Below are 24392 nucleotides of genomic sequence, written 5' to 3' on the forward strand. Positions count from 1 at the left end.
AAAAGAAAAATGTACACGTAAAATATTCACGAAGGGGGCAGTGCTGTTGTGTTTGCTGTGACGTGAATTACCGGGGAATTAGTTGTTACCAGCTGCCAGTATCAACCCCCGATAAATAGTGAAATATTTGTTTTTGAAACTGACTGAGAGAAGGAGAGAGAAAACACGGCGGCGTTATTACGGGAATGTAGTCCTCCGACCCGCGAAAAATTCGCGGCACTCGCCGGGCCCTCTCGCCCGAGGTGTTCTCATTAAGGGACGCTCAGGTGCCTTAATGAGAATATCCAATTACCACTGTGTGTTTTCCGCATTGCTCGCGCGAAGGCCGGTACGATAGGCGGGCCACGCGGATGGGAGAATCGGGTCGTCCCGATTTCGCAATAATTGAAAGTCAGATTACGCGGACGGACGAGAGTGCGCAGTCGGCGGATGGCTGGCGCGGCAGGGGGGCGGCGAAGGGGTGTGTTGTTTCCGAAGTTCGAGAGCGCGCGATCCGATTATTGTACGTCGCGCTCGCGCCAAGCCGTAATTCGCGATGCGTCAACCGCGCGGCGGGAGCCGCGGCTGGAGGGACTCTTCTCCTCGGCGCGGCCTGGAAGGAAGCCGACGACGGCCCCCGTAGGGAGGATTCGCTTCTGGGAAAAGATCCCCAAAGTTGAGCTCTCTCATCGGACCACGCCGCACACTGGGAACAAATAGAAATTTACTGTTCAAAAATCGCTGGAGACCACAATTTTATGGCAATCGGGATGCGTTTTTTTTTTCTTTTTTAATTAAACGTTAATCAATGTAGAAAAATATTGTCGATTTTTGAAAACATTCCTTTAAATTTTGCAGTTTAAACAAAATTGTTTAAGCAACGTATTTAGAAAATTATTGTTCTGACCTCCTGAAAACCTGATGCTTGACGATTTGAGAAGATTAGATCAAAGCCACATATTTGGTTTTCGTGAGAACAATTCTGTTATAAACAAATAATTTCGCAACTTTTTTTCGCTGAATTTGTAATTTTTATCATACTTCATATCTATGTCACATTTATGTTGAACGGCTTTGTATACTCTATTGCAACGTATATATACTGTGTTAAAACAATGATTTTGTTTATGTTGGCAGGAGATTAGCAATTGTTAACTGCCAAATTCTGATTTTTGTATCACATTCGTAATCAGCGATGCTGTAAACCTTAGTACGCTGTACTGCGCAGCGAAAGGATAGAAAGTTTTTCCATTTGTAACAGAGGCTTGGGCAAAATTTGATAATTTCTTACAAATTCTTTTTAATACTGTAAAATTTAAAAGAATGTTTTCAAACATCGGGCTCGACAATTTTTTTCTACATTGATTAACGGTTAATTAAAAAAAAAACCGCATTCCGATTGCTATGATAAAATTGTGGTCTCTAGCGATTTTTGAACAGTAAACATCCATTTGTTCCCGCTGTGCGCCGGCTGTGTTGCCAACTGCGTCGCGAAGAAAGCAATAAGATAACGAACGAGTCAGACTGTCGCGATTGAGAGCCGTTGTCGACTTTTGCTTGCTCGGTGATCGGTTGTAACAAGCGATGATACACGAAGTGAGACGAGTTCAGCAAGCAATTTTCGCAACGCAGCTTCTCGCGTTGCGAAAACGTCGAATGCGTCTCCGTTCTGCAAACGAGAGCGCATATATCAGACGCGTTTTCTCAATGCAATCCGGGACGCTGGCGATGTTGGATAGGACAAGTATTGTTTCTCGAGAGATTGGAGATCATGAGAGATGACGAGAGTGGTAAAGAAATAATAAGAGTTGGGTTCTCTCATTGGACTGCGTTCCAAAGTGCGTCTGAGATGCGCATTAGAAGCAAGTTTGCCGTACAAGACTTACCTTCGTGATCAAAGTTACGTGTATTGTTGTATAATTTTGCAAAATAGAAATTTGTATTGTCTTCCTATTATATCGAAGGTATACTTGAGTTTACTATCTTATGCGTATTACAATGATGAGGCGCGTTGTGTGCGCGCGACCATGCGTGAAAGAAATCACAAGAACGGAGACATTGGACTTCCGTCGACGCGCCAATTGGGGTGGGTCACCCTCGTCACGGGGGAAAGATCTTGCATTGTTGCAGTTATTAGCATCGTATTTATTATTATCGTTACTGTAGCTGTTGTAACGTCATCGGGGGGGATGCAACTCGCGAACTGTCTCGTCGGGCTAATTTTCTCAAACGCGCAGACGTCTCAGCGACGTCAGGCGGCCTCATAGATCGAGTCCGTCACTCATCTTCATCGCAGAGCAAGACCGCGGGAAGCATCTTCGCGTCTCGAGTGGCGAGCGATCGAGCAGAGAATCGTAACAAATCGAGGGACATCGATATCCCGCGCGGCGGAGGAGGATACTGATGTCTTTCGCTTACCACGACGAGAGAGAGAGAGAGAGAGAGAGAGAGAGAGAGAGAGAGAGAGAGAGAGAGAGAGAGAGAGAGAGAGAGAAACCGACTGTCGTCGTGAGAAAACCGCACGACGACGACGACGGCGACGAGAAAAACGGCTATTATCCGCGCGAGATGAAGCGCGCGCGAGGGCTTCATCTCGCGGACGAGACGAGACGAGAAACCGCGAAAGAGAATTCCGCGCGTTCGAGAACGAATTGGATTTCTCGTCCGCCGATCGACCGGCTAAAACGAAATATCGGCGGGTAATATCAGAAATTTGATTAATAGACCACGCTGCGACAGCTATTAGTGATATTTCCTCCTTCGGGAGGACCCTCCGTTCTTCTCCCGCCCGCCCACTCGCCATCCCGGCCCCTCTTGCCCTTTGCTCACCCGCCGTTTCATCCAACCTTCTGACTGCCGCTGATCGATGTTGTGGCGGTGGAAGCTGCCTGGGCCGATGACGTAATCGGTAACCTCCGCCCCCAAGCTCTGACGTCACTGATGCCCTCAAATGCGCGTGGTCAAAGGTGCGTATCGGCGAGAATCTCCGTCTCTTTCTCTCCCTCCCTCCGTCGCGCCCGCCCGCACCCTCGCTTCCTCTCTTTACCTCCATCTCGTCCCCCGGCCCTCCGCGTCCTCGCCCGCTCGCCGGATCGCGCTCGTCCTCGTCCTCGTCCGTCTCGTACTTTGGAAACACTCGAGCCGACGGCCGCCCCATTGTAACGCCCCGACATCAACATGCATCCGTTTAGAAAAATGGAACGGCGCTGTGTAAATCCGCCCACTGAGGGCGGATTAAATTCCGCTCCCGAGGGCAGGGGGACGAGGAGGGAAGGTGGCGGGCGGCGGCCCTTCAGCGGCCGCTCTCGCGCGAGAAAAGGGGATGAATTCTTTCTGAGATTACACTTCCACGTCTTGGTGAATGATCACCGGGCTTGCGGTGTATTCTGGACCGCGCTTTATCATTTTTGCACGGCGCGATTGTATCTATGCCTCTGAGAGGAAGGGAAAGAAAGGGGGAGAGAGAGAGAGAGAGAGAGAGAGCGCGCGCGCGCCGGAAAATTGCACGTGCGAAGTTGCGCTCGACGACCCCTCGAGGGCGAAATGGGAGTTTGTACGCGAAGAAAATGTCACGGTAAAGATTAGACAGCGAAATTTTCGCGTTCTCGGGAGATGAAAACAAGAAAATGTTTGTTCAACAACATTTCGCACGTTTGACTTTTATTCCACAGGATATTGCAATTATCCCAGATGCTTCGTTTCGTCTTTTATTATTTCCGCAGAGAGTCGCAATGTGTCGAAAATTGCGAAGATATAAATAAGATTTTAGCTCAATTTTTACCGCGCGCGTCTGATTTGAGCTCCTTCGCTCGGACTTCGTTCTTCCGTTGAATAGAGACGAGGTAAGGCCGAGTGGATAAGAAGTTCTCGCACCTCGCTCGATTCCAAGTGGATTTCCGTCTCGGACGGAAATCTCAGACGGGTCTGAGATATTTAACGCCGGGAATTCGAGAGGCGCGAAAACGGGACGCTATTAAATCGTCGCTAAGAAATCATTTACGCCGCTTCGACCGGAAAACTTCGGGCGGAAGTGAAAGTTTGCGCGCGCAAAACACCCACGAGCCGTACCGGAACTCGCGCGTTCGTCGTCGCGTTTGCGCGTCACTCTCCTCCACTTGCGACGCGCGCGCGCGCGCGCGCGCAAGTCTGCGACATCTCGATGTAGCAAGTCTCTGGCTACGCTCGCCACATCGATCAAGCGCGTTCTTCGTTTCGCGGTTTCCCTAACGAGTTACATTAATTATACAAAGAGCCGCGCAGCCGTATCCCGAGCGAGCGATTTGTAAAATTTTAATCCGCGCCGGGGGCAGAGCCGAATTTAAATGCACCGCCGGTTCAATCGTTACCGCCGCTCGTCCGCTTGACGTCGTCATCACCGCTTAAGCGTCGCTTAAGTTGGCGAATCGACGACAAACGCGTTTGCATTCGCGCTCGTCTCGTTTCAGCTCTGAAAGGATTGAGCAAGCGACGAACTCGTCGGCTCACAGGCGTGCAAATTCCCGCTCGAAAATCGCGGATCGATTTTCCCAGCGAGAACGAAACGTTAATAAGCAGAGGGACTCCGCTTGATACCTTCATTTGCTTTGTTCCGCGAGCGGCTCGTTCGCTCCGCGATTTTTGCGACGCGCAGAAAAGCTATCCAATTATCGGGCGTACTCCTGCACACCGCTCGTCGAGCCTCAGGAGCAATTTGCAGGCGACGCGGCAACGCTAGTCGACGCTTCAACGATCGGTAATTAAATCCTCCGGAGCCGCCCCTCGCCCCTCGCGGAGAACTAGTTTCTTCATCTCCGGGATACATGCCCGGGAGAATCCTCGAGGCAACCCCCCGGCACCCTATTCGCTCGTAGTTGGCGCTGGTCCATTGTTTAGTCGAGGGGCGGTTTCTCCGCGCGAGAACACATTCATCGAAACTCTCTTTTCTTCTACGTCCGTCCGTTCATTCGTCCGTTCGTGCCGTTCGTGCCGTTCGGCGAGATTGAGAACTTGCCGTTTGCAATACGTGTGTTGCGAGCGATATGAATCTCCTAAAATCCGTCCCGGCGGAAGCTCGTCGGAGAAACGCAGGCGTTCTTACGTCTTAAAGTTCTCGCATAAAAGCGATTGACATCATTCATTTGCGTTTTCTCTCATCAAGTAGTACTTATTTGTTAGCATTTTTATCGCACATTCATCGCACATGCTAATTGCTTGCTTTCGCTTATTCTCTTGATTCCTCAGCTCCTGGACTTGCAGCTTTATTCACTTTGTTATCTTGTTGTCGCATTTTATCTCCTTTCTTCGCTTGCTTTCCCGCTCGCTGTATGTCTTCGGTCTCCTTTCTCTCCGCCTCCCGATTATTTCTCTCTTCTTTCCTTTTTCATTTATTCGTTTATCCGTCTGTCTCTTCAAGTACTTTCAATTTATCTTATTTTTTACGTTGTGACTGTCGTATTAAACTTACTGCACTTTTCGTTCTGTGCCGGAAACGAATATTTGAGATTCTCTCAAGTTTATCTTCAGAAAATTCTCTCTCTCTCTCTCTCTCTTGCCCGTAACCTTCCGCGAGAGTCTCGGGACGTATCCGTCTACCTCAATGAGAAAATCTCTTTCTCAGCGGGAGAATTCTGCCGTTGAGCGAGACGGAGGCGTTTGCAGGGTCGCACAAAAAATTACTTCGAGATGAACCGCGGATGACCCCGAGTGAAAGATCCGGCTGCACGAATACCGTCCGCGGAGCCACCGCGTCGAGCTTACCGAGCAGACGAGACGAGACCTTGCACGCGAGTAGTGATGGGCAAATATCGATCGATGAAACAAGCATCGATTCCTGTTTCCTTGAAAAATCGATCGAAAGACCGATATTTTTGGGGCCGATTATTCCCTAGTTCGATTATTTCTTTCGTCGATTATATTACTAGATTTGTTGCTAAATCTTTATCACTGGGGGATTTGTTTACTACTATCAAGGCCCGTCCACAATAGCTGCAAAAATAAAGCTGTAACAGTAAACAGTAAAAAAATAACCCAACAACAGTCGACTATTATTAAGAATAACCGACGTTAATTGGTTTATTTCTTGTAGCTTGCGCTTATAGCTTTATTCTTGTATAAGCTTATGCCTGCAGCCATTGTAAAAAGGTCTTTAAGATTTTAATAATATGTTAATTTAATTAATGGTTGCAACATATAACTCTCTTCACATTAATGTAAAATAAACTGGGAAAGAGCATCGATTATTATCGATATTTTTAAGAAAATATCGATTATGCAAAAACGATTTTTTTTTTTTGATAATCGATTAAATCGAAGACGATGCTCTTTTTTTTGACGAAGCCCATCCCTACGCGCGAGTGATGCGAGACGACCACTCGACCGCCGTCAGGCGGCCGGCAGTAGAACGGGAACGCACGCGGCATGGCAAGTGAAACTGGTCGATCAGTATCCGGCTCCGGCAGCGACCTGCCTTATCGGTGGCCACCGGCGTTCCTGTTCTCGCTGTTATCACTCCGGTGTTCAAAAGTCCGCGCGGCTCGAGTACCCGCGGAGTAGAGCGAAGAGAGAGAGAGAGAGAGAGAGAGAGAGGGAGAGAGCAGTCTCTCCCGCTCGCGGTGCGCCGAGTTACCCGCGGCTGACGCTGCGTTAATTAGCACGCCGCGACCCGTCGACCACGTCGTTGTCCTGTGCAAACGTAGAGCGAAGAGGACGATCGTCCTCACGATTACCCCGCCTCTTCGTCCCTCGCCAACAACGATCTGCGTAGAGCGTAGAGCGGAAGGTCGCGGGAGCTTCCTTTCCACAACGGGAAAGACGCGTTCGCGACGGGCGCACCTCAGAGTCTTCAGCACTTTCCGTCCTTGGCCGTGGGAAACGTCGTCTCGTCCTTGGACTAATTCGCAGTGGTTTGCGATGTCCAGATGAGAAACATCGACGTCCGATCGTCATCGGCCATCGAAAGTTACCGTACGTCGGCCGAATCCCGGAAAGTGGCTTTACGACTCAGGGACGCTTCTCCGTCGGCGAATTCTTCGTGTTTGCACCCGGAAGAGGAATCTTCCGGGTTTTCGTCGTAGTCGCGGCGGTGCAACAAAGCCCGGCGCGCGTCGCTCACCTCTCGCGCCGCCCCGTTCCCCGCTTGCTCTTCGCCGACGTCGAACAGTCCGACTTGCTTCGCAACTTTGCGAACGGAGTCGTGAATAATAAAGTCATGTATATGTAGAACGCGCGCTAGAGACGCGCGCGCAGTGTGTCACCTTCTACTTCTGCCTGCAGCGGCGGCAAGTCCCGCTCGCGCGGAGCGGATTTAGCGTGTTGGCCGGATATCGCTCGTGTATACGTGCGCGCGCGCGCGCACGCATTGATTTTCTCCGTGCCTCTGGGATTCCACGTGTTGTCCCCAAGTTTCCGATAGCCCTGATAACCCCGCGAGATCGAACGCGAGCCACAAAGCTACCGCCGCCGCTTTTATCACAGCCGCGCGTGACGTCAAGGTTAAAGCCACGTGCCCCGGTAATATTTGGACAAGGTACTCCGGGGAGGTGCAACGATAGAGATTCAAAGACCCCCTCCCCGTCTTTCAGCCCGACACGCGCCGACGAGACGATTCGAGCCGCGTTGTCGCGAATAATCCGTGTAATGCGAGAATTAAATGCCGTTTATGTGCCGGCAAGCTCGGCTCGTGATGTCTTCCTTTCTTGTGATTTTTCTTCTCTGCGTGAAAGTTACGAAAGCTGCTCTCGCGTTATTCGCGTCAGCTGACGGCCGCCCGGTTCGAGGGACGTTGGAAATCCGCTCCGCTTTGTAGCTTGATCTTTAGAATGTATTGTTTAAAAACGATAGGAGATAAAAAAGTTTCCTGATTACTCTTGTATTTTTGTTCATATATTAAAATGAAGATCTCGCACTTAGCAAGACTTAGCAAGAATTGAGCACTTTATGAGACAAAATAAATTGATGACTCAATGGAACATAAATTAAAAGTAGAATTTTCTCGGAAGGTTTTCACATTTGGGGCTTGGATTGGATTTCATTTTTCTAACCCGTGGAAAGATTTTAGTTTATTCATCAATATGTCAGATTTGTTGGAGTTGCAAAATTGGTTTCGATTTATGAAAAAGCTTTTTTAAAATGAAAATCTCGCGGTTAGTCAGCAAGTAAGCACTTTATGAAACAAAATAAATTAACGATTCGATAAAACATAAATTAAAAATATAAATTTTCTCGAGAGGTTTCCACACATTTGGGGCGCTAAGTTGACTTCGTCTTTTAAAAAAGTTGTTGGTTTTTTCCGATGGTGTAACCGAATGGAGGTCGCATGAAAATTCAGTGATAACAGATGACGTAACTCTGTTAACATGATCGAAAAAGAATCGTCTTATTTAATAATAATAATAATAATAATAATAATAATAATTAAATTGGAATTTTAATCCAATTCACAGAATTATTAGGATTATAATAACGCAGGTAAGATTTGTAACGAAACATCGTGAAAAAATTTGGCCATTGAGATTTGATTTGATTGCGTCGCCGTTCAATTATTTTTTCCTCGCGCCACGTGATGCGATATCGGCATTTTCACGCTCGTGTCGCGTGACGTAGAGAAGCAGGTCATCGACCTGCTCTGAGTGATTTTAAATACTTCGCCCGGGGTATCGTTGCCCCACGATGGAACGGATAATCCAATAATAATCTGTGACGTGGAGCTTATCTAACGAAGGGGGGGCGACCACGGCACTTCGTCGTCTGACGGTCACTTGGTGCGCAGCTGATAAGCGATGTGGCGTAGAGTAAGGATGAAACAACTGGACGATTAATAAGTCTAAGACGCATATTAAACGCGCGCGTAAACTTCTCTCGGAGTCGATCACCTTCGCCGCGACGAGAAACCGTCGCATTTTCTCTCGGATCGTTGTTCCTCGTCGTCGTTCTGCACGCACTCGCGGAGACAAAATGTTACAGTGAAAATTTACAGCGAGACTGTACAATTGATTTATTGCCTTAATTTATTATCCTCCCGTTTGCATATGCCATTTGCATGTCTCAGGCCCGACACTGAAGTTTGTTATCGAACATGAACTAGAAACTAAAAATTTGCTGTCGAACCGTTTATTACCCCTCGAACAAAATTTATTATTTACCTATTATTAAATAAATTTACTCGTCTGCTACTGATGTTTGTCACATCCGTCGAAAGACGAGAAACTGAAAAACTAAAGTAACACGAGAATTAATATAAGAAAAAAATGTGTACTCTAAGAAGCGCGGCGCGCTGTTCCCTCCGATCGAGTTCGCGAACGGAAGGAGGCGCAGTCGCGCGTGAAAAGTCCGAGAGATCGCACAATGCACTCTTATCGAATGATCGTTTCTCTCTTTCTGTTTCAGGTAAGTGTCGACCAGACGGCGGCCAATCCGCTCGCAATCGCGCTTCGCGCAAGGTCGTGTTCGCGTAGCTCGAGCAGTTTACGTAAGTAAGCGCGCGAAGAAGCGCGCGCGCGCGCGCGCGCAGCGGCTGTTTTTCATTCCGCTCCCGCTGGCGCGCAACGCCGCTCGCATCTTTTGCATAACAGGATATCAGCACTTAAGTCCACACCATTAGTAACATCTGGCGCGGCCTGACAGACGGCCGATCGCGCGAGTACGCAATTTCTACGACTCTGGATTCGATCCAATTCCGCCTACTTGCGCGCCTCCTCAAACAAACGTCCCTAACGAGCGACGTTTCGGCGCGCTTCGCCGCGACTTCGCCAGGGAAATCGCGTCTTCGTGGTCGTTCAATTCGCCGCTGTGCGCGTCGACATTATCGATATAACGTCCGAATAATGGCCGCGGGGAACGTACATCCGCTCTCTTGGCGCTTTTATATCACCACGTCGTTACACCCAAGAGCAATCATTCCCTCACACACACACACACACACACACACACATCGGCGCTTCTCAAGAGGTCGCGTGTGTCGATGGACGACTCGCGGGGAGAGTTCGATAGCGCTGGTTCGACGATCCTGGGAAAATTCGGCCGCGAGAGTATCGTGCAATGCCCCCGCGGCCGCCCACTTGGAGGGCAATAAAAGTCTGCACGTCGCCGCTGAGTGCGCACGTGTTTACCAAACTATCGTCCGTCCGGCCCGATGAAATCTAATTCGCACACAGCCAGCCAGCCCCGTGCGGGGCTCCGAAGGTGAATGCGTGCGTGAATATGCGTACACACCAGCGACCAGGGCGAAGCGTAGCAAGGCGCGCGATACCGCGCGAACGCGACGCCGAAAATGAGCCAGTTGGTCCTTCCAGTTAGTCGGTTTAGCGAGTATTATGTCTGGCTGCGGCTCCGTCCGCCATTCTTCGCGCGTCCGCATTCTCGACATTAGCGGTGAATTAGCGAGAAATTCGGCTAAACGCACAAGTCGATCCTGTGGACTCGCAAGGAGAGCCCCCCCCCCCCTCGGACACTTGCAACAGCAGCGGAACAGAATTCTGACTCCTGACAGAATTCAGCAACTTGACACAAGCTCGAGCGAATCGACTCTCTCGAGCGCCACGAGAGAGAGAGAGAGAGAGAGAGAGAGCTCTCGCGTGTTTGCGAGCGCGCGAGCGTTTCTCCTGTTTGCTTTGTCGGGATCCTCCGGGACATCCTAATCGAATTAGACGTCTAGGCGGCCATCTTCTCGTGGCGGGCACGTACCTGGATGTAGGTGCGGTTGGAACCGGCTCCTTCCAGCTGTGAAGCGACTCGCCGGCGTGCGTTATTATATAAAAAGCGAAAGGCGGCGGCCGGCCGACCGCTAATACGAACGTTTATTTGCGCGGCCGCGGCGGCGATTCGTTGAACAAGCAAAGAGACCGCGGGTCACACGTGGTGCACGTGCACGGACGTGCGAGGTTGATCTTTTCCTCCCCTCGACCTCCGAGGGAGAGAACGCCGCGCTTCTGGTGTGTCTTCTTCGCGTCTTCGGAAGTGACTTGACCGGCTCGCTCGACGCGGAGAAACGCGAGCACCAGGCTTGGAGGAAAGTTATATATAATTGTATAATTATATATTATTATATATGTCATATATGATTATACATTATTATCATGTTTTTACTTATTTATTATTACGCGGAATGTAAAATGTTCGGTTGAGCGGAATAATTTTCGGATGAAATGAGTGCGATCGATCGAACAGAAGAACAAGCTTCAAGTTATATCAGAATTCGGCTTGAATTATCCAGATTTCTCGTCGATTCACCCAAAAGCAAAAGTAATTTCAGAACAAACGTCATTTCAGAGCAAGAATCATCTAAATTTTAGGGGATTTTACTCTTATATATATATGGCTTCAAGAGGATTCCTCTAAGATTAAGAGGAAAATATTATAAACACATTGTTCTTAAAGTTTAGGGAAATTATATGTTTTATATATATATATAATACAAAACTTGTCGATTTTAATATAAATTTCCTCTTATACACAGATTACTTAATCTTTTCTTAAGAGGATTATTATTAGACATTATTCCAACTGTTTTCCTCTTATTTCAATATAATAATAAATATAATTCAATACGATTATCTTTGCCGGGCAACAAGCAAGTCGGCCAGTCGTAGTCGAGTGTTCGCGCGTCCCCCAAAGGGTGAACAATCAATCGTGTGCGGTCGGTCAAAGGCTGTTTACGCTGTGTGTGCGTGTGTATGTGCCGCAAGTTCCGCAAGTTCGCGCGATTCGCGCGAGTGCCAAAGTAATCCGCGCGTTTCGCGCGAAGACGCTCTAAAAGCGTCGCCTAGACGTTAGCGCGTTTACTCATCGCGGTAAATTTAGCGCGTAACCGCGCGAGCGTCGAGCGGGCGATAAATTCGCATGGGCGTCGCGCTTTATGGTTTGTCATCAATCCCGCGGCCGCGCCGCGCTATTTACGAGTTATTCGACGTGGCTCGAACGTGCGTCCCGGCACGTGTGCGTGATTCGCATGCGACGACGCGTCTCTACGAGCGCGGGTCCCGTGAGTCGCGTTGAGTGCTCGCGCGCGCGCGCGCGCGCGCGAGAGAGAGAGAGAGAGAGAGAGAGAGAGAGGCCGTTTGTACGAACCAACGACTCAATTTTACAGAATTGACTCTAAGTAGTAACAATTCTCTGCGGTGAGAGGGAATGCGCGTTTCTCGCGGATGGATCGTGTCGAGAGACTTGACTGCCGTCGGTGCGAGCGCACCGGACGCGCGTCTTCAACGTTCCGCGGCAATTTCAGAGTGTAGAGTGTTCTTTGCGTTTGACGTCATAATACAAGATGGTCGCAGCGGAGGAAACGGGAACCCTAGTCGATCGAGAAAAGCTTTAGTTGGCTGAAATAGTCGGCAAATGAGCAATCAAGATTAATCATGCATGTAATTATGAAGCGCGCGGAAGGGAAATTGGCCGGATCGATGCTCCACGCGTTTCGGTTGACGAGAACAGAATTGTCGATGCCTATGAGCCAAATTCGGCTGAGATTCGGCCGGAGGTTTCGGTCTTCAGAACACGCTCGTCGTCGCTCATCGTCGCGTTGACTCAACCGAACTTTTTTCTCCGTGCGATCGATGGAACTCATCGTCGGTCAGTATAGAATCAAATCAACGCGGTCGATCTAATAACGAACGTTGTGCTTAATCAGGGCTCATGTTAATTCTCATCATTTCGCTTGCCAATCGCAAGCGCAGTCGATTGATGCTCAACACTGTCCGCGCATTTTCAAGTGAAAGCGACGGGTCACGAGTCAGCCGCAGTGCCGTAGCGAGCTGTCTGTTACTACTACCGAGCCGCGGCCGGCCGGCCCACGATGGTCAAAAAAGCTCTCTCGGTGGACGAATTAGTCTGGACCGCGTAATTGTTAACCGATTCTAAGAATTTTTTTCTTAATTTATGCTCGTTATGAATTGCCCTGCAACTTCGTCGATTCACTTTTTTAAAGTAGAGCTTCAAATCAAAATGGCGGACTCAAAATGGTTATTAAAATATAGAAATTATAAGAAATTATCTGAAGAAGCCCAGGAGGAGGCACGGAATAAAGATTTTAAATTGTACCGTACAAGTCAACAGAAAATCTTCAAGAACCGATACAAACGAAGATATATTATATTCCTGATTTTTTTCGTCGAATCCCTATATAACCTTCGACAAGTTGTAAGGAAGATTCATAAAGGTTCTTTTCATTCAGAGGCTGAAGAAATGTTGAAAGACCGTACGAATGTGCTACATTAAATTACACACACACACACACACACACAAAGAGCAGAGAGGGTTTGGAGTCTCTAAATACTGTGGGAGTGACGAACCACGGGGTCCTTATCTCTGCCTGTGCGACACACACACATACACACATTTTAATTTCCTGCCACTTGAGAGGATTTGGAATGTTTTAAGATTTTCTGATATCTTTATACTATCAGTGCATTCAGATCACATTTTTGCTCACATATTAGTATATATTGTTTGTCAAAATATGTAAATTTCAAGCTGAATTTTGAAATTTACATATTTTTGCGAGCAACATGTACTAATGTGTGAACAAAGACGTTATCTAAATGCTGAACTGTTAATATGAAGTTATAAGAAAGCTGTAAAACATTTCGGATCGTTGTTTCAGATCCTCTTAAGTGGCAAGAAATTAAAATTCTGACGTCAGATATGTAATTAAGAACTCCTGAAACACATATATATATTTTTTGCAAGATGCAAGAATGCAAGAATATCTAATATCTTATAGTTTCTATATTTTGATAACCATTTTCAGTTCGCCATTTGGATTTGAAGCTCTACTTTAAAAAAGCGAATCGACAAAGTTGTAGAGCAATTCATAACGAGCAAATTAAAAGAAAAATTATTAGAATCGTTTAACAATTACGCGGTCCAGATTAATTTGTCCCACCGAGAGAACCTTTTTGACAACCACTTGACTGCGGCCGTCCAGTTACGTAGCTGACTGGCTGGCTGGCTGAAAGGACGCTGCGTGTATCTACTTGGATACGTTCGTTTTACCGCTCTCCCCGCAGACCACGTCGCTTTTGTTTCTACGTGATTATGTGAAAACTGATTCGGTTTGTTTCTGCACACACGGAGAGAAGAATTATTGTCGTTGCATACATACAGAGTGTTCCAGGTGTTAACGGCTAAACTACTACTGATATATTCTATGGAAAAAAGTAAAAGAAAAACGTTATACAGAGTGTATAAAAATACCGGGACGGCGAAATATCTGGAAAATTAAGCGTTAAAAGAAAATATTTCAGACAAAAGTTCCCAATTTTTTGGGATACGATATATCCCTGAGACCAAGTAGAGTAAAACAGTCCAGTACTATTTTTTCTTCCGACAAATAGTTAGCGAGATATCGTAAGTTAAATATTGAAAAAGTTACCAAGTTTCCCTTAAATATTTCTCAAAAAATATCAAGCAAATAAAAAATTGTTTCAGAAAAGTTGTTAAAATTAATCGGGTTTCCATTTAAGAGAAGTAATGATTAGTAAGTGTCTCGATTAGAAAGTGGCGCCATCTGTAAATAAAATGATATAGTTGTCTCATGTCCCTCTTGAAACCATGCGACTTTTGTCTAAAACATTTCCTTCCAAAATGCTTCGAAATTTTCGAGATATTTCGCCACCCCAGTACTTTCGATGTACACCCTGTATATTTATATTCGTGAAAGCTTTATTGAAAGATTATGACGAAATGAAATGTATCGCAAATGGAGGAAGTCTGTTCTCATGATTAATGATTTCGTTATTATTACAGCTTTATTAATATTCAAAATGTCGGCCACTTTCGTCAATATATAATTGGCGTTAATTACTCTGTGAATTTTACATCTAATCCCGTTTCGTCTCAGCAAATGCAACATCGATTCTCCCAATTGACGTGTACTCTTGTTGCATTTCTTTCAACGTTCATTATTATGATAAAAATCGAGTGAGTCTGGCGATCTTGGAGGCCAAAAAACCGGTCCTTCTCTTCATTTCTTTGTTGCAACTTTTCAATGAAGCTTCTGACATATGTAACATTTTTTTCATATTTATTTCGACGGAACGTACTGGCGGCATTTTAGTCAGTAACGAGCGTGTCGAGTGGAATTGAAAATTTCGAAGGAAAATTTCGAGACATATAATCACCACAAATGAGAGAATTCCACCTTCCGACTAATCTCAGCCGAAGGAACTAGAATCGGAACGCAGGATTACGCTCGTGCCGACTCCGATCACCTTTAACACCCTCGCGAGACAATCGATCCTCGTCCTTCCCGTTGCCTACCGCCGAGGATGAGCCTGAGTTTCGGCAGGCCGCGGCTCGGGTCGCGTCGTGCTTCTATTTCGTCTCCGTGCTGGTCGTACACGCCCCCCCTCCCCCGCCCTCACGAAGAAAGGGCGCATCGCGTAACCTTGAAGACGACATGGAAAAGCGATCGACACGGAGAGAAGTCGGCTCCCGCGAATCGCGAACATTGACGTAACCGAGGCGATCGCCCGGGGGTGGTATCGACGGGCGAGATTGATTTGCACCCTTCGCACCCTCGGCAGGGCGGAGGAAGCTCTTGTCGACTTTTTTCTCTTTTCCCGCGAAATATTCCGCGCCGCTCGACAATGGCACATAGCTTTCTCCTTTCTCTCTCTCTCTCTCTCTCTCTCTCTCTCTCTCTCTCTCTCTCGCTCTCGCTTCCCTCTTTCTCAATCTGCCGCGTGCACGCCGTGCGGCGGAGTTTTGAATCAGTTAGCGCTGGAAAGGGCGCACCAGCTGACCTGCCTAGATAAGGCGATTGTCGACTGACAAAGCGGAATTACGTATTTGTATTACAGTGGCCGCGTTACAATGACCGCCGCCATTCCGATAAGTTCATCGCCGTGCTCTGTCACAGGGCAAGGTCGGCTTTTTCAATGCGTTTCGACTCATATAGCGAAGCCAGCGAAGTCGTCGTCGAGCGCGAAGCCGCCATTGACGATTAACCACTTGAGATTACGGCGGATGAAAGCGAAGCGAAGCGGCGACTGCCGGACGTCGAACGCGCGCGGAACCGCCGCGCTCGATTGTGCGCGACGAGCGTCTCGTCGAGAGTTTTGATGGAATCGTCAAACACCTCCGATTCAGAGCGATCGACGAGCCGCGTCTCTCTCTCTCTCTCTCTCTCTCTCTCTCTCTGTCTCTCTGTCTCGCACCGCGAGAACAACCGGAGCCAACCATTACGCCATGGCAGTCCGAGCCGCGACCGCTGCATCGACCTTGCGCCGATGTTGACGCTATCGGAACCCGTCGAGTTAGGAAACTGTAGCTGTGTCATTATTCGATCAAGTGTCAAGCAGCCGGTGCCAACGTGAGAAGGGAGGGAGAGAGGGAGAGAGAAGCGCGCGCTCGCCTTCGTTACCGCGTTGCGGCCGCCGCAGCCACCGATTGTTTTCACCGCGGCGAGGTCCGCGTCACGCACGCGACACATGGTGGGGATAAACGCGGCGAGAGCGGGGAGGAGATTAATTCAGCCGTCGGTTTTTCTCGCGTTTGAATACGTGTGCGACGGTCCGCACGCACGCACGGCGGTAACGTTCTTCGAACGTACGTAGAACGCGTGCGCGCGCGCGCGCGCGCGCGTGCAGAAGGATACGTGCATTCGAGTGAACATCACTCTTGCTCAAAGTGTTTTTTGCAAGTTTATATTATTTATAAATCTATCATATATAAGCTCGTGATAAATGTCGCATTCGCTCGATATTTGGAATCCCAGCGAGTCTGGAGCTTCAGTTGAGAATATTGAATTAAAACGTGGACGTAAAATGGAAGGGAGAATTCGGTTCGCTTTCCAGCGAAAAGGTCTGGTCGGTTTAACGCGACAATGAACGAGCCAGAGGTATTTCGCCCGGAGGAAATGGAGTTTCCGTCGTTTGCGAAGCAAAATCCATCCTAGAAGGGAAGAAATCCTGTCCCCTTCGACGAGCAGCTTCGACTCATTGTCGCATTAAACTGCGCCAGCGTGTTCTATGGGTAAAAAGAAGAGGAGAAACGGTTACGTATACACACACACACACACACACACACACACACGTTCGTGGAAGCTTCATTGAAAAGTTACAACACAAAGAATTGAAACGTTCACCGCGGGTGAAGAAAACCTGTTTTTATTATTAACGCGATCTCGCTATCGTTATAATCTTATTAATGTTCCACTTGAAGACGTCAGCCGTTGATTGGCATCGCGGAAAGATGAAACTCGTTTCTACCTACGAATTTCCCATTGATTGCGCTTCGCGAATCTCAGCGAGAGCGACGTTTATTCTTCGAATTACGTGTATCAATTTGCTGTTGCATCAGCAATTCCGCGGTCACGACGAGACAACGAACGCGTTTACGAGAGAGGAAATATTTGCAGTTTCGGATTTTTTCCTCTCATTCCCTTGTTGCAACTTTTCTTTTCCATAAATCCTCTCCACTTAGCCATTGCAACTTGGAACGGCCTGTACAGACAATATTCCTGCTCTCCTGAGTAACGATAATAAGCTTCTCTAAGATCCGCGTCGAGTGCATCTCAAGATTATCGTCGAGAGAGAGAATATTCCGCGTCGAAGATAAGCGTTATCGCGCGAAAACGGAAGAGAGCAAATCGCGCGCGCAAAGCCGCTTTCCTCGGCGGTAGAATTCTTTTCCCCCGCACACATACACACACACGCACACGCAGCCGATGACGCGGCTTGGCGCGTCGCGACTCTCACGCGCCGCGCCGGTGCATCGCGTGACGCGCGCCGCGCAGCCCGCCAGCTTTAGTTGGCGTCGACTCACGTGGACGCGCGCGGCGGTTTCGCGGACGAGTTCTTTCGCCGTTTTTCCGCCTCTCCCGCCGAGTTCTCTCTCCGCGCTAAAGTCCTCCTCGCGTCGTCGTCGTCGTCGTCGCAGCCTGTGTGCGCGAGCGTGCTAATTAGCCGCGCGCGCGCGTGTTCGGCCGTGAATTGCACGTCCGCCGCGTTTCCGCCGATCGGCCGCGCAGTGGCTCGCCGGCGACGCGGCACGACGAGCACGTCCTTGCCGGGGCCAGGGAATCATCGCCAGTCTCCGCGACGCGCCTCGTGCTGCCGCTCCTCGCACGCACGCACGCACGCACGCACGCACGCACGCACGCGACTGTCTATCGATTGTTCCGAGTGCGGCTACGTGCGGTTTCGGGCCGCGGCCGCGGAGCGGAGATCGGATCCGCCACGTCGCGCGCTGCTCGGGTCAGAGCGCGTGCCCGTTCGCGAAGCCGTGTGCACCTCGAGCGCGCCTCTCTCGCGCGGACAGTTCGCCGTGGAACATCGACACGCGGCCAGCCGCTGGCCGGGGATATGGCGGCTGTGCGGTGAACGCGTCGTCGAGAGTCGAGTCGGCGGCGGCGGCGGAAACGCGCGCGCGCGCGCGCGACCGCTTTTCGCCCGGCAAGTGGAAGCTCCACGAGCGCGCAGCGTCAGCGTCGTCGTCATCGTCGTAATCGGAGCTGCGGACTGTGTCGTCGTCTCAGCGACGGAGGAGGCCGATCGAGGGCAGTCCGCGAGGGACAAACGCACGGGACACGACGTTTTCTCAGCGCCGCGAATTACCAAGCGGTAAAATACCCCGCGCCGTCCGGGAGCGTTGCCGGGCTGGCGGGGCGGTGATATTCCGCCGGGGAAGATCGAATTCAATCCCTCGCTACGCTACATTGTGCATGTGTGTACATGCGACCGCGTAAATAATTGAAGCGGCTCTATAGCTATCGGTAACGAGCTTCCCAGTTTCGCCGTCTCCGCGCGTTTCCCGATACGCGCTACGCTACATTTTCTGCGCGGTACTTCTCGCCTCTCTCTCTCTCTCTCTCTCTCTCTCTCTCTCTCTCTCTCTCTCTCTCTGTCCGTTCTAGCTATCTCTCTTTCCCTATCTCCCTACTTATGCGGCCGTAAAAAGTCCGCGCAACGCCTCGCGTCTCCTCATTAACATACGTCGCTCCTTATCTAGGCGATAAGCGGTGACCGCCTGCGGCGGCTTTTCCAGGAATCTAAAAATAATTACTGAAAAACGAGAGCAGCGCTCTGTTTAATATTCATTAAGCGGTCGCCCTCTTCTTCCCCCTGCCCCCCTGGGCGCCTGGATTTGCCGATCGATTTAAGATCGATCAGAAGAATAGCCTGAACCGGGCGTTCGACGCGCCGCGCGCGTTATCACTCCGCGGGGTTAATTCGTCGGGACGGGTCTCGAGGAACACGCGCCAGCGGGTCCGGCCGACAGCGGGGTGCGTCGTCATTTTATCAACCGGTCGTTAGGCCCACTTGAAAATCCAGTATCGCCAGCGGGGCGCTTATTTCATTGACCGGACGACGAGGCGAGTAATCAGCGCCGATACGCGTCGCTGACGCACGCGTGCTCTCCCTCTCTCTCTCTCTCTCTCTCGCTCGCTCGCTCGCTCGCTCGCTCGCAGCCAGCTGGTTCTCGTCTCCGCGCTCTCGTCGACTTCAGAGTATCGATCGTGCATCTTGTTTCCTGCCTCTGAACTCGCGAAGAGCGCCCCGTTGACGAATATCGAATTCGCCGGCGGGATCCCTCTCGCGCGTATCCCTCCCCCGCGCTCGTGAACTCGTAAAAAGGCGTAAAGTTTCATGAACGAATTCGATATTCGTCAAGGTGGCGCTTTTCACGACCTCACACGGGGAAGGAGACACACGCGTGATCGATAGTCCCGGTCCTCCACGGTCGAGCTCCTCTTGGCGATCGCTCGGCGACCGGGCAGCGCACACCATTTCCGCTTCCGTGCGACGCATTCAGCGTGGAACAGGCGCGGAACGATCGCCATTAGCGGAGCTTGTGCCTCTCGTCCGCTCGTCGATCAACCGCGCGGAAAGCTCCGGCCGCGTCGCGTCGTTTCCCCGCGACACGCGCTCGCTTCGCTTCGGAGGCGCTCTCGTCCACTCGGCGACTTTCGAGCCGCGTATAATCGTTAGGGTTGCCAGATTCATCCAGTTAAAATTTCCGGGCATCTCTTCTTTGGTAACAAACCCAAAGCGGACTAAACCGGACAGAAATAATAATCGTAACGTTACATTAAATACAAAATGTGACAGGAACTTATTTACAATATTAATTTCCAAACAATTTTATAAACGAGATTTGATTGAATAAAATAATAAACTATTACTCTTTTAATATATTTTTAATATGGAATGATGGATCGGCGGATCATCTACCAGGATGGCTTTTCTTTCGTGGCGCTCGATCGTTTGTAGGCGCTTGAAACGGAGAGACGTTGCTAAAATCTAAACTCTCACTCCATTGATTGGATATAGCTTAAAAACCGGACATATGACGTCCGGTTTGACTTATTAACCGGACATCGGGCAAGACTTCTGAAAACCTGACAGTTCGGGTCAAAACCGGACAGTTGGCAACCCTAATAATCGTCCGATGATATCGGTCGGGAGGAGGGGGGTGGCAAAGTACTTGTTGAGCCCGGAAGCGCGCCGATGGCTCCAATTTTTCTAATGGATCCTTTCGACCTATCGACGTCGCGGCCCGCGACTGTTCCCTCCAGCCTGCCGTTCACTTTCGCTTGCTGCGAGCAAACAAAAGATCGTCGGAAGTCCCATCTCGCAATCCTCGCACTCCGGACGACGGCGAACTTCCCGCCGCGGCTTACAAATAAACCTCGGGGAACGTCAGATGTGTTTCCAATTTTTTATAGTTATTTTTAATGTCAAAATATAAAGAAATCTGCTATCATTTTTAGCTGAAATTAATTTTTCCAATTTTTTCGAAATTTTTTCTGAACTTTTTTGTTCATTCTTTTTTTCGTGTTCATTTCTTGTTCACTTTTTACCAGATTTTGACGTTAAAATTATGTTATGTTTGTTGGATAGTGAGCCGAAAGATTACCCAACGTCGAATGTAGCGTAAAACTGAACACTTTTTCAACAATGACACACCAGCCATATTAGATCCGCCATTTTGAATTTTACAAAATGCTTCTGATTCATAATCGGCGACATGTGTGTGCAAGTTTCAACAAATCAGATATATATATTTTTAAGAAATATTGTTTTAAATACGTATAAAATAGTGTACCTGCGCAAAACTTGAAAAATTTCGAAAAAATTGGAAAAGTTAATTTCAGCTAAAAATGATAACAGATTTCTTCATATTTTGACACAAAAAATAACTATAAAAAATTGGAAACAAATCGGCGTTTGACGTTCCCCGAGGTTTACTTGGTAGCCGAAGTCGCGTCGCTCTCGTTATCGTTATTTCTGTCCCGACGAAAAGCCCGCTCGATATCTCTCGGGGATGATGCGCGGGGGAAATGTAGATGGGTGTGTGTGTGTGTGTGTGTGTGTGTGTGTTTGTGTCGTTCATCCCTCCGCGCTTTCCTTTGGTTATTCTCTCGCGGATCGGTTTGCAGAGTCTGAGAATTTTTTATTGCGGACATGCGAACTCGAGCGACGGTAACTTAATAAATCGTTGAGGCAATTTTACCGCCTGCAATATTTCGTAAAATTGGGTGCAATTTTAACAGGCTCGGTAATCAGAAACACGCTAACGGTCAAATTGACTGATGACACGATGTTTACCGTTGGTAACCGGTTTTGCGCAATCATTGACTGTAATAAAAAATATGCTCTCAATTCCGCCGAGAATTACGGACCGTAACCGGCTGTTGGCAGGATGGACTTTTTCGCTCAATTTGTCTTTAATGAGTAAACCGTTAACGATGCGCGGAAATCTGCGGCTGGTTCGCAAACTTGACTGAGCAGCCGCACGTACGACGAATTCGCGTCGTTAAAAATCCGCCGAAGTCGTTTTTTCACTCGCTCTCCTTATTTCCCCCTTCATTTTTCCTCGCTTCATCGGCGCCGTGGATGAACCAGAGGCCGGTCGGACGGTTTTGCATTAATTTTATCGGAGGAACAATCGACGCGCGGCCGTGCCGGGACACGCTCAGTTCCGCCTCCGCGGTCGCTTCATACGCAATGACGTCATCGGCCTAAGAGTCACGGTCGGTCGCAGTTAAACAAAGAACCGCTGCCGGCCGGGGTTAATTACTTGGCTTTTAGCCGACTTTCTGTTTAAACGCGAAAACCGCGATCATTGCGAAAAGGTATCGAGTTACATTAAAACTTACCTCGCCCTCGCGACTCTTTGTAGCGACGGTGCACTTTACAATCGACCGCTTGTTCGGGGACGTTCTCTCTCGTACATATGTGTGTGTGTGTGTGTGTGTGTATGTGTGCGTGCTCGCATTAGTCGCATAATATTGCAATTAGATAATGACGTAATGACGAGCATAACCAAGCACAACAGCAACGACGCCGGTGAAAATTTGTCGTTAATCGGTATAATATTGTGTGCCGTGTGTCACTAATTATAATACAAAACGTAAGCGAGATATGTGTCGTATGTGTGGTGTAAAACATGGATGGAGAGCCGGACGAGCCGAATTGCATTTTATTCACCGCATTCGTGATACTTGAACTCGAGGCGAGCATTGAAGCAATCAGTGTAAATCAGCGCGGCGGTCAAGCAGTCGAAGAGACGCGAACGTACGCTCCTCTTGTACATAAATCCATATATCTACCTTGACGTAGGCTCTGTAATACAATTATGGGCTGTTGTTGGCGACAAACACTTCTCTATAAGGCGATAACTGCTGACGGAGCGAAGCCACGCTTACGCGACACGACGACGGCCAAAGCGTCAAAGCGTCGCGGAACGAAAACTCGCGTCGTCAGAATCTTCGAGGAGAACCTTCTCCGCGGCGGAGTTACGCCGAGAGAAAGAACGAGAGTCGATGCCGTCCAAATTACGCATTAGTTAGTTTCAGCGCGGCCGGGGAAACCGGTGAAATACGGGAGAAATTCCGGCTGAATTTGTTAGAATGTCGGTCTAAATGATCAAGATTTCTGGTTTCAAACGGGATTCGGGCATTTTCAGTCGCAATTTCCGAATCGCTCGCATTTCAACGGGGGAGATTGCTTCATTCAACTGAACGTTTTCCCCCCCCCCGTGTATCTCGTTCCGTAGCGGCAAAAAGCAGCAGTGGAAAGAGCGATGTGCAGGAGCGAAAGATGGCGGTTATTATCCATTGACTCGACAGCGACATTATAGCGAGAATGCTTCTCCCGGGCGATGATGATTCTCTTTCGCTGCGCGATATCACAGCCACAAATAGCGGATATTTCTTCTCCGATGCACTCGCCATCCCCCGCCGTGTGTCACGAGTGTTCGAATTTCGAATTGATGGGAGGGAGGAGGGGAGGGAGGGAGAGCGTCGCGGCGCTCCGTATCTCACGGGCGGTAAAACAATCCATTAACGAACCATTAAACACTCGAGCGCGCCGAGCATTATAAATTTAAATGCGAAGAATCGGGGACGTCACGCGAGAGGAAGAAAAGAAGGAAAGAGGGAATGCAAAAGGAGACACTCGTTTCGGTCGCGGGGGCTGGGGGAGGGATCTGTCGCGAGCGCGCGGTAAATTCTCACGGCTGGAGCAACGCCGCCGGCTGTTTAATTGTCAATTTATGAGGAAATTATGTGACGTTCGCGAGTGGGATTTCGCGCGTCGCGCGTTTTACGCAACGGTGCACGCGCGCAGGAGCGGCGTCGTTGAGTAATGCGATTTCAAGAAACGCGCGCGCGCCGCTCGAAACTTGCTCGCGGAAAACGAATAGCGATTAGTTCGAACCCGTCAAGCGAGCCTAATTAATTATGCTCACGACGAAGCGTAGTGCACGTCTCTCTGTCTGTCTCTCTCTCTCTCTCTCTCTCTCTCTCTCTCTCTCTCTCTCTCTATCTCTCTCTCTCTCTCTCTCTCTCTCTCTCTCTCTCTCTCTCTCTCTCTCTCTCTCTCTCTCTCGCCCTCGAAAAATTGGCCGCTGCTTCAGCGCGCACGCTCTTCTTTTCCTCTCCTTCTCGCATTTACCGCGAGCGGACGCTTGATCTGATTTCTTCGGCGATTTCAGCCTCGCGACGCCTCGCAGTTTTGTTATTAATAGCGCACAAAAGAAACGTCACGAGCAGGTGACATGTCTATCGTGCTTGGGCCGATGCGACGGGACCGCGTTTGTCGTTTGAGGAAGAGGTGATATTCATTGCGTAACGGGAGGGAATCGTCTATTTCTAATCTCGAAACCGCCCCTTGTGCTCGATGAGCCCTTATTCTCTCGTCCCTTCTCTCTGTCTCTTTCTCTCTCTCTCTCTCTCTCTCTCTCTCTCTCTCTCTCTCTCTCTCTCTCTCTCTTCGCGCGCACGCAGACGATTGCTTTTGTCGACTCTCGAACGCGCGGCTTCAACCTGGCGATTATTCGCCGGAGCGATATCTGTGCCTTTGTGATTTTTCAAAGAGACAGCGCGCGCGCGCGCGCGGTTATGCATTTCCGTCCGCGCTTGTCGCGCGCGGCTGTCGGCAACTTTCGAACAATAAATATTGTACCTGCGCGATATTGGCTCGCGCCCGTAATGA

At 49.1% G+C, this 24392-nt stretch overlaps 1 protein-coding gene across 8 annotated transcripts in view; it reads left to right on the plus strand.

The window, feature by feature from the left end:
- The window catches only part of dnc (phosphodiesterase dunce), a 302091-nt gene that overhangs the window by 147107 nt on the left and 130592 nt on the right, over window positions 1-24392 (plus strand). The window contains exon 1 of one of the 8 annotated variants that reach the window (XM_025308092.1): window positions 18331-18515. The exons of the other annotated variants lie outside the window; for them this stretch is intronic. The gene's annotated coding sequence lies outside the window, so the exon portion shown is untranslated. Of the gene's footprint in view, window positions 1-18330; window positions 18516-24392 lie in introns of those variants that run through there. 8 annotated transcript variants of the gene reach the window in all.

This window comes from Harpegnathos saltator, unplaced genomic scaffold, assembly GCF_003227715.2.
Source record: "Harpegnathos saltator strain DR-91 unplaced genomic scaffold, Hsal_v8.6 scaffold139, whole genome shotgun sequence".
NCBI lineage: Eukaryota > Metazoa > Arthropoda > Insecta > Hymenoptera > Formicidae > Harpegnathos > Harpegnathos saltator.